Source organism: Amblyomma americanum, chromosome 9 (genome assembly GCF_052857255.1).
Source record: "Amblyomma americanum isolate KBUSLIRL-KWMA chromosome 9, ASM5285725v1, whole genome shotgun sequence".
NCBI lineage: Eukaryota > Metazoa > Arthropoda > Arachnida > Ixodida > Ixodidae > Amblyomma > Amblyomma americanum.
In genome coordinates, this window is record NC_135505.1 from 102,771,177 (window position 1) to 102,789,846 (window position 18,670).

The following is an 18,670-nucleotide window of genomic DNA, read 5'->3' on the forward strand; positions in this document are numbered from 1 at the left end:
GAACTTAATTTCTAGAGCTTTCTTAAACTTGACACTTTCAACAATGGTCAGTACTAGCAAGGTACATCGGATGTTTGCATTCCGTTTGAAGGATTCGGGTAAGCTGCTACTTACACAGTAGAGAAGGACTCAGAAATGTCACCTCTACTCTTTTAGCAGCTCTGTACGCAATTGTGTACATAGGAAAGTAGAAGGTCTTTCCAAAATTTATGGAGAAAACACGCTACACTGAGAAAAAGACAACAAAACAAGACGAGGCACACAGGACAAGCTCGCTTAGTTCGTTGTACATTTTAAGAGAGAGAGAGAGAGGAGGGAGGGGGGTTGTACTAGCCTGCATTGCTGCTTTGTTTGCACTTTTTTTGAGAGTTTACATTACTTAAATGTGGTTTGTGGAAACAAAGTTTGTCATTTCTGTATTATGAACAGGATGCGTTTTGACGCGAGAAAACAGTAAATGTTACTATAAAAGCACGTCATCCTCAATTTTTATAGAGACTGACTTCACTAGCAGTAGCAATAATAATTGTTTTTTTCTGAGTTCATAGCAATGTACGCGTCTTCGAAAAAGAAAGTAATTTTATAGCCTGTCGGGAATTTATTTGACAGTCCCTGGTATTTCCATGTTTCAAGTTTCATCCACTGACAAACTTATTACTAAATCTTGCACACTCGCATCAGACCTTTATTGTTGGTACTCGCAATGCAGAACTAACCCACTGTCGCCCTTGGCACCTCAATATGCTATTTAGGCCAGCAAACGGAAGTATTGCATCCCAATGACAGCGGCACCCGAGATAGTTGTGCGGAGTTAAATCACACCACGCTAGAGCACGACAGATTTAGTAGTCGGCACAAAGATTTGATGAGTGCAGTTAATAAACGCTGATCTTAAAGTGACTTACTGAACGTTATATTTACGGACAAAAATTTCCTTGAAAAATTTTACTGTTTCCCTGGGTGTAAACAGTTTCAAAGACTTCGTCCCGCTGATGTCTGCACCAGAATGTGTGTACTTGTCACAGCAGCAAGCAAAACGAGGCCTCCAAGGAGCTCTACTGAGGGGTGTTTACAATTTCGCCAATGCGACAGATTGGTTCTTAGGTGGGAGAGAGAGAAGCCTCGCAACCTTCTCTCCAGCTCTTCGGTGAAGCGCGAAAAGGAGCTCTGAGACGAAGGTCACCAGCCCCCAATCGAGCTTCAAGCCTCCTCCTGAGGCCTTGGTCGTCGCCCTTGCCCAAGCACCTGCCATGTCTATGTCAGGCTTGAGAGGAGGCGTGTGAGCTGGTTCTGGCAAGTGCAAGAGATGTCAACGCGCCGGGCGTGCCAAGTAGAGAGATTGGCCTGCACATACAAATCACAAAGTGCCCCAAGCACAGCGTGCGAAGGTAAACACGGGATTGAGGGCGATACAAACGCAGCTTTGTGCAAAACTGGAGTGATTCTCGGTAACGTAATGCGAAAGATCCCTAACTTACGTACTTGTGTACTTCAGATTTTGATTATACCTTTCCAATTTCCACACCGTTTCCAGAGTCGTCACTGGGACCAAACTCTCCGCCTATCTAAATAACGGTACCTCCTAACAGGCAGCACAGCTTACGGTATACTCTGGCTCAGTATTTATTGGCGGCGAAGAGCGTTTTAAAGTTTGCACTGCTTTGATGCACGAAACTATAAGTTGGGAAAATTATTTCCTCCGTACACAGAGTGACCTATAAAAGGTTTTGGGTATCCAAGTGTTGGATGCTGAGGTTAAAGACTGATGTGATGCGCGCGGTTCATCCGATGTTGTAATGTGAGCACTACACGTCAGAAATTTCCTAGCTCGCATGATAAGCGGCTGCGTTTCTCGTGAGATGACTCCGCAAAGAGGAGCGAATGCCTTGTCTGGAAACTATACATGACCCACACGCTTCAGCATCTTGATGGCTCTCACAGAAAGGTCCCTCTAGATTCAATGTTACGCACCTGATGCATAAATGATTTATGATTTATGGGCGTTTAGCGTCCCAAAGCGACTCGTGCTATGAGGGACGCTGTAGTGAAGGGCTCCGGAAATTTTGCTCAACTGGGTGCAAAAAAATGTCCAAGAAGGGCGCATAGACCACACTCCTTCAGTGTGGTCGAAATTATTCTGGAGCACTCCACTACGGCACCTCTCTCTTCCTTTCTTCTTTCACTCCCTTCTTTATCCCTTCCCTTAAGGCGCGGTTCAGGTGTCCAACGATATTGAGACAGTTACTGCGCCATTTCCTTTCCCCAAAAAACCAATTAATAATATTATTCAAAAATGCTCTTTTCTGTCGTATTCTCTCTTAATATCTGGTCTGTATCAGCAGACGATGCATTTTCGTCTCACTGAACTACTTGCACGCTTTTATGTTCGAGCATAGGTCCTCGTATGTTCCATTATTTAAATAGTTAATTGTTCTGTAGTCATTAGCCAACTCGCAGAACAACAAATTCTCAGCACTAGGCCACACAGCTATAATAACACTCATTTGGTTTTACTCAGACAGGACACTGCGTCTATTTGCGAATTTCTATGCGCTTTTTTCAAAGACAAGCTTTGCTAATAACGGAGCTCCTGCTCGAAACTTCATTTTTCTCGCATTGAAATACAGGGATGACCTCCTAATTAGCGGTCGTGCATCCTCCTCCCATAAGTGTTTGACTAGTCTCGCCTGCGTAAGATGCATTCACTGCAATAGCGCGCATTACAAGCCGCGCTGTCCCTAAGTACTGGCAGTCTCCGTCCACAGTCTCTATTACTGTTCATTTCATTTCCTTCTCATGGCTCCTCCAAAACACATTTTCTGGACGACTTGGTCCTGGCTAATTAACCTCACCGACTCCTTTACCTCCCATGTTCTGGGCGATGTTTGACCTGCCTGAAGAAGCCGGTTTATATCAATCAGCTTTCTGCAATGTCACTTGGTCCGCTTGCAGTTTTTTTAGAATCAACGCGGCGCACATCTACGTATATACTCTATGTTGTGTAGCTCATGTCCACGATGCTTCGTCTCAATAACTTTTACTCTCTTCGTCTTGAAATACCTTTGTAATCGTCACCTGGTCTGTTAAAAGGAAGCCAGCGCTAAGGCAGCAGCATAAGGTACGAGTTCACAGCGCACATTTAATAACCTGATCAAGCGCAAGCGCTTCAGAAAAAAATGGAACGCTGTGGCGATGAATCCCAATTAATTTAAAATGCTCGTACAAGTTTCAAGTGTCTCGAAAGTAGTAAAAACGAAGCTATAAGGTAAAACTAAAAAATCGGTAAAAAATTGCTAATACGCCCGATCATCATCATCATCATCATCATCATCATCATTTATTTTTCCTTAAAGGCCCCAATGGGGCATTACATAAGGGAGGGGGAACAAATGGTAATAACGGGTCACAAAGATAGAACACAAATATAAATGGCAAGCACAAATAAACACAGCAAACGCATTGAAATTACCAAGACAATAAATAGGTAAATAAAAGGCATTCTACAGGAATTGAGGAGAGAAATAAGCAGCAAATAAGTGTTTAAATTTTACTGAGTTGGTTTCATTGACAATATCGTCCGGGAGTACATTCCACTCGGATATAACAGTTGGGAAAAATGAATTATTGAAAGCTTTAGTGGTACCATGAATACGCTGAACACTGTTGCAATTAAACAAACGTCGGGAGGATCTCAAGGGGGGCAGAATAAGGCTCTCACGTAATTGCGGGAAATTATAATAAAGTTTGTGAAAACGGCAAAGTCTTGCTATCTTACGTCGTGATGACACGGGGGTTAGACCAATGGAAGATTTGATATTAGTAACGCTCAGCCGAGAATCATATTTGGATGTTATGAAACGAGCAGCTCGGTTTTGTACTGCTTCTAACGCCTGGATTAGGTATTCTTGATCGGGGTTCCAAATAGTCGATGCATATTCAAGTTTGGTACGGATAAATGTTTCGTATGCGATTAGTCTAACCGTGGGCGGAGAAAATGTGAGAGATCGCCTAATGAAGCCTAGTGATTTGGAAACGCGTGCAGCAAGTGACTTGATGTGCTTTGACCAGTTCAGATTACTTGCTATTTCGATGCCAAGATACCTGTACGATTCAACTTTCGATAGCACGGTCGAGTTTAGCGAATATGAGTAGAGCAAGTTAGATCGTTTCCGGGGCACCTGAATAAACTTACATTCAGTCACATTCAACTTCATGAGCCAGGTAGAGCACCAGTTTTGGATTAAGTTTAAGTCATCCTGCAGCAGAGACTGATCACTATTAAAACAAATACGACGGTAGAGAACACAATCATCTGCGAACAGACGAATGGATGACGAAATTCCAGCGGGAAGGTCATTAGTAAAGATTAAAAGCAGAAGCGGGCCAAGAACTGATCCCTGAGGGACTCCAGAGGTAACATTTGTAGCGGCGGAAGGATGACTATCAATGACGGTGTATTGCGAACGATTAGTTAAAAAGCAGTAAATCCATGATAATAATAGTGGGTCCTGAGACCGGCAGGAAAGTTTAGTGATGAGGCGCTGGTGGGGGACGCGGTCAAAAGCCTTAGAAAAATCGAGGTAAATTATGTCTGTTTAAAAGGATGAGTCTAGCTTTGAGTAGAGGTCAGTCGCGAACTCGAAAAGCTGAGTTTCACACGAATAACCAGAACGAAATCCCTGTTGTTTAGAGAAGAAAAAGGAATTTTTATCTAGATGCGTTGCAATGTGAGAGTAAATTATATGTTCGATGAGCTTGCATGCAATGCACGTTAGCGAGATAGGCCGATAATTGGACGGATCTGAGCGGTTTCCTGCCTTAAAGGGGGGTACAACTCTGCTTAACCTCCACTCGGACGGGATTTGGCCACTGGAAATATACTGCGTGAAAATAATTTCTAGGATACGGCTTGATATTAGTTTGGTACCTTTAAGAATTTTGACAGATATGTCGTCGGGCCCAGGGGCACTTGATACCTTTAAGTTATCTATTAATTTACTTATTCCATCATCAGAGATATCAATTGGCGCCATTCGAGGAAAATTTAAGCTGGACGCTAAAGGAATATTTGTAACCGGTTCCTGAGTGAAAACAGACGAGAAGTTCTCGTTCATTACGTATGAACGGAGCTCCTTTAGAACGGGAGAGCCGTCGGGATCTAATAAAGTGATATTATGTTACCCGCTATGGTTGGGAGTTAACAAAGGCCAGAATTTTTGGGGTTTTTTCGGAGGATGTCAAGTAGGTCCTTGTCATAAAATTTATGTTTGGTGCTCCTGAGCAACCTGGTATAATTATGCAGACAGCTTAAGTACTTTTCCCATTTAAGAGCTGAGTTCGAGCTCTTAGCTGCCCTGAATAACCGTTTTTTCTTGTTACATAATTTTCTTAAGGAATTTGTAAACCATGGTTTGCCGGCATCACCACGAATGCAGACAAGGGGTACATATGAGTCAATTAGAGAGATAATTGTTTCTTTATACGAACGCCAGTTATCAGCAACAGACCTATTAGGAGCGGTCTCTGCAAAGTGGGGAAGAAATTCTGCCAGTTCTTCATTGATTTTGGAAAAATCGGCTTCGCTGTAATCACGAATGTATTTTCCTGAACGTTGTCGGGGAGGGATTGAAATCGATAGGTTGAACAGCACTATGTTATGATCGCTAAGACCATCGCAGGATGACAATGACTGGATTAAATCTGGATTTGAGACAATAGCAAGATCTAGGGTGTTACTACCACGATTTGGAAAACGGACTGTTTGAGAGAGGTTAAACGAGAGAATAAGGTCCAAAAAATCTCTAGAATGGCGTAAGTCTGCACTTAGGTTCTCCCAATCGATGTCTAGAAATTCAAAATCACCGCAAACTATTAGGTTCGTGGAGGGAAACTGGTTTTTTATGTGAAAAAGAATGGTACCTAAGTCTTCAATGAAGGAGTGATCAGAATCAGGAGCTCGGTAGCTGGCAATGATAATATTAGTGCGATGACCAAGTGAAACGTTCACACAATAGATTTCGCTATTGCTAGTGGTTTCAACAGCAGAAGAAACCAAAGTACGCTTAACGAGGACCATCACGCCGCCTCCCCTGCGCCCAAGTCTATCACGCCGAAAAAAATAGAAAGATTGCTTATCTTGCAATACCTCTTCATTCTGTATATCTGGGGCGAGCCATGTTTCGGTAAAGATCGCGATATCGGTGCTGTTGTCATCTAAAATAGCTTCAACGGCGTCTTTCTTTGAGAAGTAGCTTCGGATATTGGTTAGTAAAACTGATACTGATTTGTCTCTTGGGGCAGGGGTGGCACGCTCAGAAGTTTGCAAAGGTTGGCGAATCAACTTCTGCGACTGCAGTGAGTGCTATGAACTTTGTTCGGTTACGGAGTCGGTTCCAGCATCATACACAAACTGTTTTTTGTTCATAATTAGCTTATCAAAGCAGATTTTGAATGAGTTAGAACTCTGCAGACCATATGAAAAAAGTTTTTTCCTTGCCTAGCGTACACGTGCAGAGTAGTCTTCTCGGACTCTGAACGACGTGTCTTTAAGCATCGAGCTGGTGGAAAGGATTCGCGCTTTATCTTTAAACCTCGTGAAATTGACTATGATAGGGCGGTTCTTTCCCGACTGGAAATGACCAAGTCTGTGAACGCGCTCAATATCTTGCCTATCAATTGCGATATCAAGTTTCTGGGAGCAGAATGAAATGATGCGCGATTCAGATTGTGACCACGTTTCCTCTTGTTCATCTTCTATTCCGAAGAACAGCAAATTGGACCGGCGGAGACGATTCTCAGCGTCATAACATTTGTCCGAAAGTAGCTTAATATCTCAGAAAAGTTTAGCCACTTCTGAATCGGCTACAGAGCCTGAGCCGCCCAACTGATTTGTTCCGGCGACTTTTTCTAAGGCATCAACTCGGGAAGAAAGGCTGGAAATCGAATCGTCAACTTTCGACTGGGCGGCGCGAATAAGCGCCAGTTCACTTAACTTAGAATTTTGAGAAAGTTCAATGCGGGATATGGCCAGAGCAATTGATTCGAGTGACGATTGAGGGTTACTATCCACTGTGGGTCCGGGGTTCAGTTCGACGTCCCCAGCCAACACTAACAGAAGGCAAGTGACATATGCGTTGATACACTGGTAACATGATATGCACAGTATTCTTCGAAAGCAATGCGTAGGGTCGATGGGGCATGACTACGCTAGAAAAAATGCATTATCAGAGCGGATGCAAGTTGAATCAGGAAAGTAACCAACCTGCTTGAAAAAGGGATTAGTTGTTCTAACAAAAGCTCCCCTTAATGACAGCCAAAAAGGCAAGGAAGTATACACGAGTATGCTCAAGCGAACTTACACATTTCTCTTAAATTGTCAGAAAGTTTTGGAATCGTAAAACAGGAGTAGGTTTACGGTCGATTTTTTTTGCCTTTTATTTTTCGCTTTCCAGTCCAAAAAGCACCCCGTATTTCGATAGAAGGACCTGGACTGACAAGAATTGAAACAAACCCACGTCATCATGAGCATTGCCAAGGTCCACACACCTTTCTTAATATAAGTTTATATCTTTATACTCACATTGCCCTCACTGTCGCATGAAATACTGATGCCTGTGTTATGCTTACTATTACCTTCTAGATCCTTTCTGATATTAGAGTTCTAACGAATGTCGTTTGAGTTTTCAGCACGGAGAAAGAAGAGAATAAAAAAAACGACGGAATACTCTCGCATCTAGAGCCTCTTGTTACGCACCGGTTCCAATCATTGCCGTGGAGCGCTCCAACCTCAGAACCCGAGCCTGATCGCATCACGCATAGACGGCGCCACGTGCGTAAGAGTTTACTCAGCCACGTTTATTTTCCTGAGTTTTTTTGGTCTTCCAGAAAATCGGCTGACGTGAAATATGTTCGAACAAAGGACCCGGGACCGCAGGCTGTCGGATTTGCTTTATTTCATTTGCTTTTGATCGGAAACGCTTGCAAGACTTTGGAATAAATCTTTCATGACCTCTGAATTGAGGACCGGGTTGGTGACATCTCTTGTCCCGACTGCCTACCGACAGAAACTCTTGTGCTCGTGGAGTTCCTCGCCAGGCGCCCGTTTTCTGACGTTCATACCGCTCAGAAACGACATCGCACTCTTGCGCATGCATGACAGCCTCTACATGATCCTGGTTTGATTATTCTAGTTCTTGCTGCATTTATTTCTACCTGTCTGGAGATGCTGGTAGCACTGTCATTTCAATACGATCTCCCGTCTGGTACGCCGTTCTAGACACTGTTATGATCGAGACACAGAAACCTAGCAAAAAACTGCAAACAAATGAACCTTGCTATTCACGTTCAGATTCGTTCAAATTTCAGCGTAGGCCTGAAGGGAATGCCTCAGTGACCAGTGAAAAGAGAAGGCCGAATAGATTGAACTCGGACTGAAGTACGACAGAAGAAAACAAAAAGAAACGAGAGAATTGCTGATGGTAAATGGTGAAAAAATGGCAAAAAAAGACAGGATATGCTCCGGCGGAAATTGAAAATTTGAGACGCTCGTCGAGTCAAGAGAACTTTCGCTGCATATACGTTCAGTGCATTGCGGGCGGAAAGGTTACTTTACAAATACCGAGGTTCGGTTTCAGGGGTTTCTGCTGGCCCGTCTCTTCGACCGTTTCCATCCAATCTATAAAACGCTAATCATGAAGACATTTGTAGCGGAAAATAGCCCGCTGCATCGTTCGCTGGTAATACGAGTGATTTTGAAGTTTCTCGACGTTACGATAATTGCTTGGTGTCGTGTTGGAGCAAAAGCTGGAACTGTTAAACAGTTTTCAAACTAATCACTCTATTGCTGAACTTATAACCTATCGATTTAGCCTTTAGTTTGTGCGGACGTCTCTGCATTGCCCAAGAACATCGGCTATCTAGAGCCGCAATTTCCCGTCCATCTTAAATAAGTACTCTCATCAACTGCCCAACACCGCTTCAACTGCTACAGCTTTTCCCCAGTTTGTGATCTCTAATTCTTGCTTCAAAATATGTTTTCTTGATTTTTGTTTGCCCTTCTCTCGCTGAGTTGCCTGTTCATTATTCCGTGCAATTTGCGTGTTTCGTATTAGATTGTGTTATTTGTTATAAACAACATATTTGCATTGTTCAGAGGTCTCGCTTGTGCTGCCTAGGAGCGGTTGCCTGGGCCTCATTAAGCTGTGTTATTTCAGCTTTTCACCCAAGTAACGCGCCAGAATGCCTGGCAAATAAAGTTTAATATCAATGTCAAGTAAACAAATGTACAACTTAGCTTATCGAGATATTTTTCCCGAGAAGAAATTCAAGATAAATGTGGTCATCAATACCAAGAATCAGGAAGATATGAAGAAATGAACACGGAAAACTTAACGAGAAACTGCAACCGCAATGTGTAAGCATCCTGCATTCCGTTCCCGGGGATTGGCAGAGAACGGAAGTGCGTTTTTAACGACAGCATGACCTTTGGCCTTAAAGTCAACGTGGTAGCTTGTATTGCAGACTACGACAGCACTGAACAGCTGAAAGTGGGCACAAACATTCGTGTAAATTGATTTTGAGTATAGTTTGAGCACATACTGTGGTTGGTTACCTAGTGAAGCTCTCCTTTGAACATTGTCAGCACATGCCTCGCAACTTTGTGACGTCACCATGTGAACGCTTATTCCGCTTGACCGCTTTCTGATTCGTAGAGACGTTACTCGCAAGCACGAATTGATATCAAACGTCGATTACCTCCGAGAATTATCGATCCATAAGTCTGAGAAATCACCGGAAGAAGTCGGTTACCAGATAACATATCTAGCATCGGTCAACTTGGGTGTAGACTTGCCGTGACGGCACAAAGATGAGAGCCAGCAGAGAAAGTCTTTCGAACACTGTATTTTTCACCCGAAAGCTGTTTATTCGCAGGAAAGAATTTCGTTTTGCACAAAAACAATATGACCACTAATTCGTGAACATAAACTAAAATTGAAATAGCAATTAATTGTACTTCAGTGCAGCATAGCAGTACAAAATAGTTCTCAAGCCGGCTCAAACCAATCCTTGTGTGGCCCTTGTGACATAAAACAATTTTGCGTAAAATAAGCAGCTATATTAGCCGAAAAGACTTTTCTAAGAAACGCACTTCCATTAATATACTCAGAAGCCGATTTAAAGCTGCATCGGACAAGGTAACAGGAAACCATCTATGAAGGGATGGTCTGCCCAAACGCCTCACAGCTCATGCTTAACGTTGCTGAAAGTCTGATACGCTTCCCCGTTTCGATGCTTCACCGAGCATATGAAGAAGCCTTGTTCCGCTATGAAAATACCATTGGCGTAATTTTCGACGTCTGCGCCCTCCGCCGACGTTAAATGTTGATACCCACTCTCTATCTTTTCGCGAAACTTCTTGACCGCTGAGCATCATGTGCCAGGGCGAGATTAGAAACCAAGCGCCTGTCTAAATTGCATTATGAACGCCTGAAAGATCTGGTCGAAAGTTTAAGCCACGTCCCAGTGGTGTTCGGTATAGGCAGCTCTATTCTCTGGAGCGGTGGGGATATATAATCATTCTCAAGACTAAACGGGAAGGACTTGGTGTTCACTAAATTCAATGTTATCGCTAAGCAGTGAAATGGAGACACAACGTCTATGCCTTTTATATTAAGCTGCTTTATTACAACGCTGCCAGAGGGAGCAACATCACGTGTTCGGCATGCTTTCCTAAATTAGTGATAGTCTGGCGATGGTTAATGACTGTGAACTGCTCACGAACCAAGAGCGCAGTCTTGAAATCTAAGGTTTGAATATATCTCCTCCTGCCATTTATTAAATTCATATCAAAAAGAAAAAAAACGAGTGAACAAGACTTCCATAAGAATCCGAAAAGGCTTAACCTTTTTAACAACAACGTTTTGTTCGATGTTGCTTCTCAACATGGAGGCGACATGGCAGCGATGGTGCAATAAATTGTTCTGGATGTCTTTCGCCAAGAATCAAAGAATTTTACAACAGAAAAGGTAACGAAGTAGGCCACAGGTAGATGGCTCTAAAATAGGGACTGCAGGAAGGAGAGAGCGTGGCGATCATAACAGATAAACATGAATTTAGAGCATAACTGATGCGAATGTGCTTCCGCCCCTTCTTGTTACAGCAATCTTGCGTAGCTTAAAAGAACCCACGTAGGCCCCGTTGGCTTCCCAAGTTCATTTATTGTGGCTAGCTGTCCAGGTGGGCCAGTGTAAATTTGAAGACGAGCTGCGGCAAGTCACTTATTTGATAACTAATTTTTATTTATTGGTGCATTTTTTCGTAATCCTTGGGTGTTTATCTCTCTTGTGCCGAAAAACGATGTGAAACTATGCTGTATATCTTTTGAAATTGACCATTTATTTGTGTGAGGTTCTCAAAAATTGTGAGCAATTCAGTCCGCAGATACTAGCACCGCATCGCGAATTCCGCTGGTTTGCAGCCATGTAACAACGCGATCTTAAAGTCACCGTGAAGAGAAGATATGAGAAGATCGCAGCGTCCGTTGGCTGCAAATCCGTCTTTCCTTATAAAGAGAAAATAGCATACAAAAAAGCTACATTTCTCCTACCTACTTAAAAAGCATATGAGGATCCGTAGCGCTTCAACTTTAAGGTTGATTTGCTCAAGTTTCACATCTTTTCCTTTGTTACCGCTCATCGCATAGGCATTTCGCACGACAGAGAGTTGGCAGATTCTGGTTCGCGTTCATGAATTCTGAGATGTTGAGCAGTGCAATAAACGTAAAAATTTTGCTTCTGCTTTGGCAATTATTTTTAGTGATGTTTTTGAGAGGCTATGAGAATATTATGCATGCAGAAATTAAATCATCATTTATATGGTTACTGTCTGTTTAAAAATGAAGTGAATTGGTATAAAGAGGTTCATAGCTCATCGAGATTTGGTTACATTTCTTGCGTAAATAACAAAAATAATTTTCATTAAAGACCCCCCCCCCCCCCCCGGCAACCACCAGGGTGGGGAAGTGATAATATATATGAGGCTTGAGAACATAATTCGGGAAGACTGATAAGATCTCGTCCAGCTGTGTGTGAGTTCCCGATATGGCATCTTTAAAATGCCCTCAGCAAATGTCTGAAGTGAATCTTGAGTCATGCTGGGCGCACTGAACCATGTATTTCGCTAGGGAGCCCTTGGTCTTTTGGTGTTGTTTCCTTCGCTCTACTTTGCAAGAAGGGAGAATTCACTGAAATCTCTTTAAACAATTCTATACTGCAGATGTGAGCAATGCGCAACTGTGCTTTCCTTTCTTCTTTCACTCCCTCCTTTACCCTTCCCTTACGGCGCGGTTCAGGTGTCCAACGATATATGAGACAGATACTGCGCCTTTTTTTTCCCCCAAAAACCAATTATTATTATTATTATTAATATTATTATTATTATTATTAGTGACCAGCAGTTGAATGATCACCATGCATAACTCTTTGCTTCCAAAGCAGCGAGAAAGGAGACAGAAGAGAGTGGACTGTATTTTTATGTCTTATTCGCTTTAAAACCTTTTATACTATCAAACCAATTCAGATATTTTTATTACGTGGCCTATAACGGTGCCCTAGGGAAAAGCGTGGCTGCAATTCGTTTTTTCATTCGCACAATTCCAGTCAATTACCATATTTATGACATTGTGTCTATCCAAACTGATCAGAATATTAATTTCATACAGGTTGTATTCAGAAAAGGGCACTGCAGTTACAACTGGATATTAGAATTAGAGAACATTGAGCTGAAGAATTGTCTAGATTAAGCTTTCTTGAAGATAGCGGTATTTTTTAGACACGAATGCAAGGCGTTGTGCAAGATATGTTTTTGTAAAAATGCAGAACTGTGATGACTTGAAATCAGTTCTCCAAATCTGACGTTAGCATAGTCTTTTCTGCGCAATTCTGACTGCAGGGCTACTTCATAATTTGCAAGTATTTACAAGCTCACATCTTTATGTGTTGATTTTTTTAAATGTTTTTTTTTTACTTCACATACACATTCGCAAAATGTGTCTAATCAGGTTCATCCAGCATACGCATAGTGTATAATAAGAGATGCGAAAAGCGACCCAGGCGCTACTCACATCAAATTAACTAAAGATGGAATCCGCAGACATGCGAAAGCGTCCAATGTTTTTCGCTGTAGTTATGTAGAACAAGAAGGGTGCCACAGAAATGTCCAGAAATTACACAACATGTGCCTGAAGCAGAATTTTCTCGTGTACATTTTTCTTAGATATCACTCTCTTCGTTTTATATACGACGCCTCTGCATTGTGGGTATACAGGGTTTTTCACCTAAGACTTTATACAATTTTCAAAAATATGCTTTTTGAGTTATAAAAGCGCTGTTATCGATATGGCATTGTCAGTGGTGTAGTAAATCAGGATAAAGGTAAGACATGCTAACTAGAAGGCTGGTTAACTAATATTAAATAGTTAACTTTTAACTAATACTGCTAAGCTCCATAGTTACTGATTTGTGTGGTAGCCCACCGTAATTAATATACATATCAGTTTTTAGAATTCCGAAAACGCGGTTACCTTTGGCGCTATGGCCTAGCGTTTTCCGGATACATCGCGCCAGAATAAACGCGCTTTACACACGCTTGCAGGCAGAGCAACCTCTACAGCGCATGCAACTCGTCGAAACACCCAAAATTTGTTGGGGCGCAGCGCCGAGGGTTATCGCGTTTCTGAAATTCTAAGAACTGATATAGATACTACTTACGGTGGGCTACACCCCCCTCAGTATTTAAGGAGCGTAAGAGTAATATTTGAAAAGATAACTATTCAATATCAGTTAACCAGCCCGGCAGTTAGCACATCTTAGCTGTATTCGCATGTACTACATCGTTGACAATGCTATGGAGAAAAAGCGGTCTTGGAACTCAAAAAGCCTATCTTTAAAAAACTGCGTGAAGCCTTAGTTGGAACACCCTGTATATGCTGTTTTCAACCATCAATACTGTTGCTCAGAGCAGTGGCCGTGTTCGTTTTCGTTGTCGTTTCGTTTGTAATACATCAAGTGAATGTGATATAGGAACAGATACTAGCCAAACAGTTAACTTTTTATGAGTTTATCTTTTATCTTGTCTAGTCTTATTTTTTTTTGTTTACTAGGGAAAGGACTGGCGCAGCCAGACGACAGCTTTCTCAATCTTCAGCAAACATATACTCCTCTTTCCTCTCTTGGAGCATCTTTATTTAGATGCAGGATTCCTTAAGCCGATTGGTTGCGTGGTAATTTGTTTTCCTCGCGTCCTATCTAGGATTGCATGTAATGAGTTATGTCATATTAATCTGGAATTTCATTTAAGGAGCATCAATATGTTCCCTCATGCAGGATTGCATGTAATGAGTTTTGTTCTATTACTCTGACATTTGATTTAGGAAGCATCAACACGTTCCGTCATGCACGCGCGGCCAACCGAACATAATTTTCCTAACCTGGGCGCACATTTTTGCTCCAGTTAGTCTTTGTTTTAATCAAGGCGCGACTGCAATTTTGCTATCGCCCTTGCTGCCAGAAATAGAAATATCTACAAAAAAACGATCGCCAACACTATACGGTTTCAAGGATGAGAAAGCGCTGGTGTACCCCTACCTCACAGTCAACGGCGTGTCTGTTTTTAGCAACAAGCCCTGAACAACCAAAGCTATTGCATCTAGTGCCAAGAACGAAGCATACAACGAGAGGTATCCGGGCTCTGGCCATGCATTGTAATACAAACAGCAGCTTCGTTCTAGAGTGCGTGTTGCTGTTTCCTGGATACAGCGGTGCGCCATGTAGACGCAGCAGTAGTCGTATTGCTCATCTGCATGCCGGAGTGGAGGGCTGTGCAGATAGGGCCGCTACCTCTTCGCCTGGCAGCGTCCAATCTCCTTTCACGGTGTCTACTTTCATTTGCTTCCATGCCCTCTGTCGCGAGCCGCGTGAGATGCATTACCTATTCCTCCCTGCTCTCTATATTCCCCTGACCGGACCAGCTTCTTACTAGACAAGATTAGCTTTTGCACCGTGCAAGCTTTATACGTTGCGTTGTTGTTAACTTCGCTGCACAAAATGTGGTTCTATTTTTTTACACATCTTTCTACTACATTATTCTCTTGCGAGGATAATGTAAAGTGTCATCACATATGCTGCCAAATTTTGCACTAGCTAGCCGTATAACCACACTTCACTAAGATGTTTATAATCAAAGAAAGGGTTGCCTGTAAAGCTACCGTCTTAGATATTTGCACGAGAGGCTGCCAGAAACTGAACGAAAGAAAGAGAACAGGTGCGCATTTGTTTACCCGCTATGATGTCATTGGCAGCATTCGAGAATTTCGCCTTCCGCGCACAGCTTTAGTACATTCATCTGTTACAAAGATCCCCAGGTGGTCGAAATTATTCCGGAGCATCCACTACGGCACCTCTTTCTTCCTTTCTTCGTTCACTTCCTCCTTTATCCCTTACCCTAAGGCGCGGTTCAGGTGTCCAACGATATATGAGAGATGCTGCGCCATTTCCACTCCCCAAAAGCCTATTATTATTATTGTTATTAGTGGCGAAAATTACAACTACGTGCTCCGATAAACATTAGCTTTGCAGCTGCTTCGAAAGGGGTTGGTGTCAGTCGAAGCCCTCTTGTGAAGTGCAAACCTCATAATGTATGATAACGGCGCCTGCAAACAATGCGAAGCACCATCCTTCTTCCCGCGTGTGTTTCGGTTGCGTTTTCGTGTCGTTGTCCTAAGGAAAAAAATTGCTGGTGGTTTTGCTCTTGTTAACCATGGTCGTTTCACGTTTCTCGGTTTCTTGGGTCTGCTACCACCTCCCTTCGGGGTGAAATTTACTAAGTCTCGAAGAATTCTAGGCGCTGACCCCATAGCAAAATGATATAGTAACCCATTTGGTGATAAATTGGTGACGACATTAGTATATCAAATTCGTGATCGGTTGATGAGGTCACTGATTTTGTGACGTCATAATTAACTAGTCACGTGACTGTGTAGTCGCTTATAGCTCAGTAATTAACATGATCATCATAAAACAAACTAGATATTTGGAATCGCCGATGAGTAAAACACGTTACATACCAATAATAACTAATGATGTTAATATTTATGGTTAGGCTTAAATTTAATTACTAATATTAAGCAATAGATGACGCTATCATCTATCTAATGGCATATTCGTAATCGGCTTGATGAGGACAACATATTAGACACCAATATTGCCTAATTAGGTTAATATTTAGTAATGGTTAGGCTTAACATGGCGGCCGTGACATCAGCACTGTGCAGGTCACAATTTCGTACCTCATGACGATGGCGCACCTACCGCCTTGAGGTAAGGAAAAATGGCCCTACAGAGTGTCGAAAAACTCTTTCGGTCATGGGTTGGAACCCGAACGCGGCGGCTGCGTTTCGATGGAGGCGAAACGCTACGGAGCCCATGTGCTGTGCGATGTCTGTGCACGTTAAAGATCGCCAGGGCCTGCCCCTCCAACCCCGCTATTCCCCCCATCCCCAACCCAACCCGGGAGGACTGGGAGGCGACCCTGCTCGGCTGCCACGACTTACAGGCCCAACAAGCCTTAGTCGGGCGCGCCCGGGCGGCGGCAACCGCCACTGGGGTCCCATACTAGGGACCTCCACCTAGTGCTTGTACGGATCAGTCCCTTACGGGCTGATCCAAACATACCTCCTCTTCATCCGTAATAAATGTTTTCACCATCACCACCACCAGGTGGTCGAACATAATCCGGAGCCCTCCACTATGGCACCTCTTTCTCCTTTCTTCTTTCACTCCGTCCTTTATTCCTTCCCTTACGGCGCGGTTCTGGTGTCCAACGATATATGAGAGATACTGCACCATTACTTTTCCCTCCCCAAAAAATAATAGTTACTATTATTATTCGCCAGCTGCGTCGCATACCTGATAACAAGTGGGAGGATTGGAAAGGGGAGCTCGCGTGCACCGCTACCTCAGTTGTGTCGTCTTAATGCGACAACAACGTAGCTAGACAACCATACTAACCTGGACTTGCAATCAAGATTAACCAAGGCTAACAATGCTCTGCGTTAGCTTTCGCTACGTATACCCTGGCATAGCCGAGCTAAGCCACTGCCAATTTTAAAGCGAAAACTTTACTGGCCGCGAACTTGGGATTTCGCCGTGGCGGTGCTTCTAGGAGGCACATGACGTCACAACGCGCGCTTCGTGGCGAATATCTCTGTCTCTCTCTCTCCCTAGTCACAACTGCGCATGCGCCACTAGTAGCACCGAGCCACAGGTGTTCCGCCGCTGCGCAGCGCCGCGATTTTCCTCAAAATTCAACTTTAAGTTTTCAGTTTTCTCTTCCTTCCTTCCCTCCCTCCTTTATCCCTTCCTTTACGGCGTGGTCCGGGTGTCCACCGAAATATTCTAGACGGTTACTGTGCATTGCGCGCTCGCTGCGCCATCTGGCATGACGTCACATCGCGCGGCTCGTCGCTGCCGCCGTTTGGTATAACGTCACACCACGTTTCTCGTCGTTGCGCGCGCCTCCGCTCTCTTTGCCAGCACCGTCGCATGCCTGATATCACGTCACGTGCGCCGCAACCACAGTTGTGTCGTCGTTAATGCGACAACAACATAGCTAGACAACCAGACTACCTGGACTTGCAATCAAGATTAACCAAGGCTAGCCGCGCTATGCCTTTGCTTTCGCTACGTATATCTTGGCATAGCCGAGCTAATCCACTGCCAATTTTTCTCTGTCTCTTGATCCCTAGTCACTACTGAGCATGCGCCATTAGTAGCACCGAGCCACAGGTGTTTAGCCGCGGCGCAGCGCCGCGCCTTTCCTCAAAATTCATCTTTCAATTTTTCTCTTTTCTCTTCCCTCTTTATCTTCCTTCTTTATCCCTTCCTTTACGACGCGGTTCGGGTGCCCACCGAGGTATGTTAGACGGTTAGGATGCCATTTCCTTTCCTCACAAACCAATAAAAAAAGTGAGCCAATGGCGTTCATGGAGTTCATTGGCGTTGACAACTTTGCAAAGACCTGTCATTTTCGCGAAACGGAAGGCGCACAACCGGCTCCGTGGGCCACTGGAGACCTCAATCTCGCTTTCGCAAGGTATATCCTGGATTAGCTGGGCTAATCCACATCAATTTTTTGAAGCGAAAAGCTTCACTAGTCTCGTCAACACCGGGCATCGCGTGAGCCGCACTACAGATTTGCCACAGCTGCGCATGCGCGAAACCGAGTGACGTCATGCGGAGCGTGGGTGGTCGCTGCTGCAGCAGCCGTCGTCGCCGCCGCGCGCTGCCTCCGTCGTCTGAGCTTTCGCCATGGAAGGAGAATAATACCCAGAAGTGGTAGCGTGGGAGTTGGCTCAGAAGCAGCGCAGATATGAAAAGTGCAAGGCTAGGCAAGCGGCTGGAACACCAGAACCATGAGAGGCACGCCGTGCTAACCGGCTGCTAAAGGATAAAAACCCAAACAAAATAAGTGAGCCGACGGCTTCCTTAGAGTTCATTAGCATTGATAACTTGGCAAATCCGATCATTTTCACGGAATGAAAGGCACAAAACCGGCTCCGCTGGTCAGTGGAGACCTCAATCTCGCGTTTCGTTTTGTATATCCTGGCTTAGCTGGG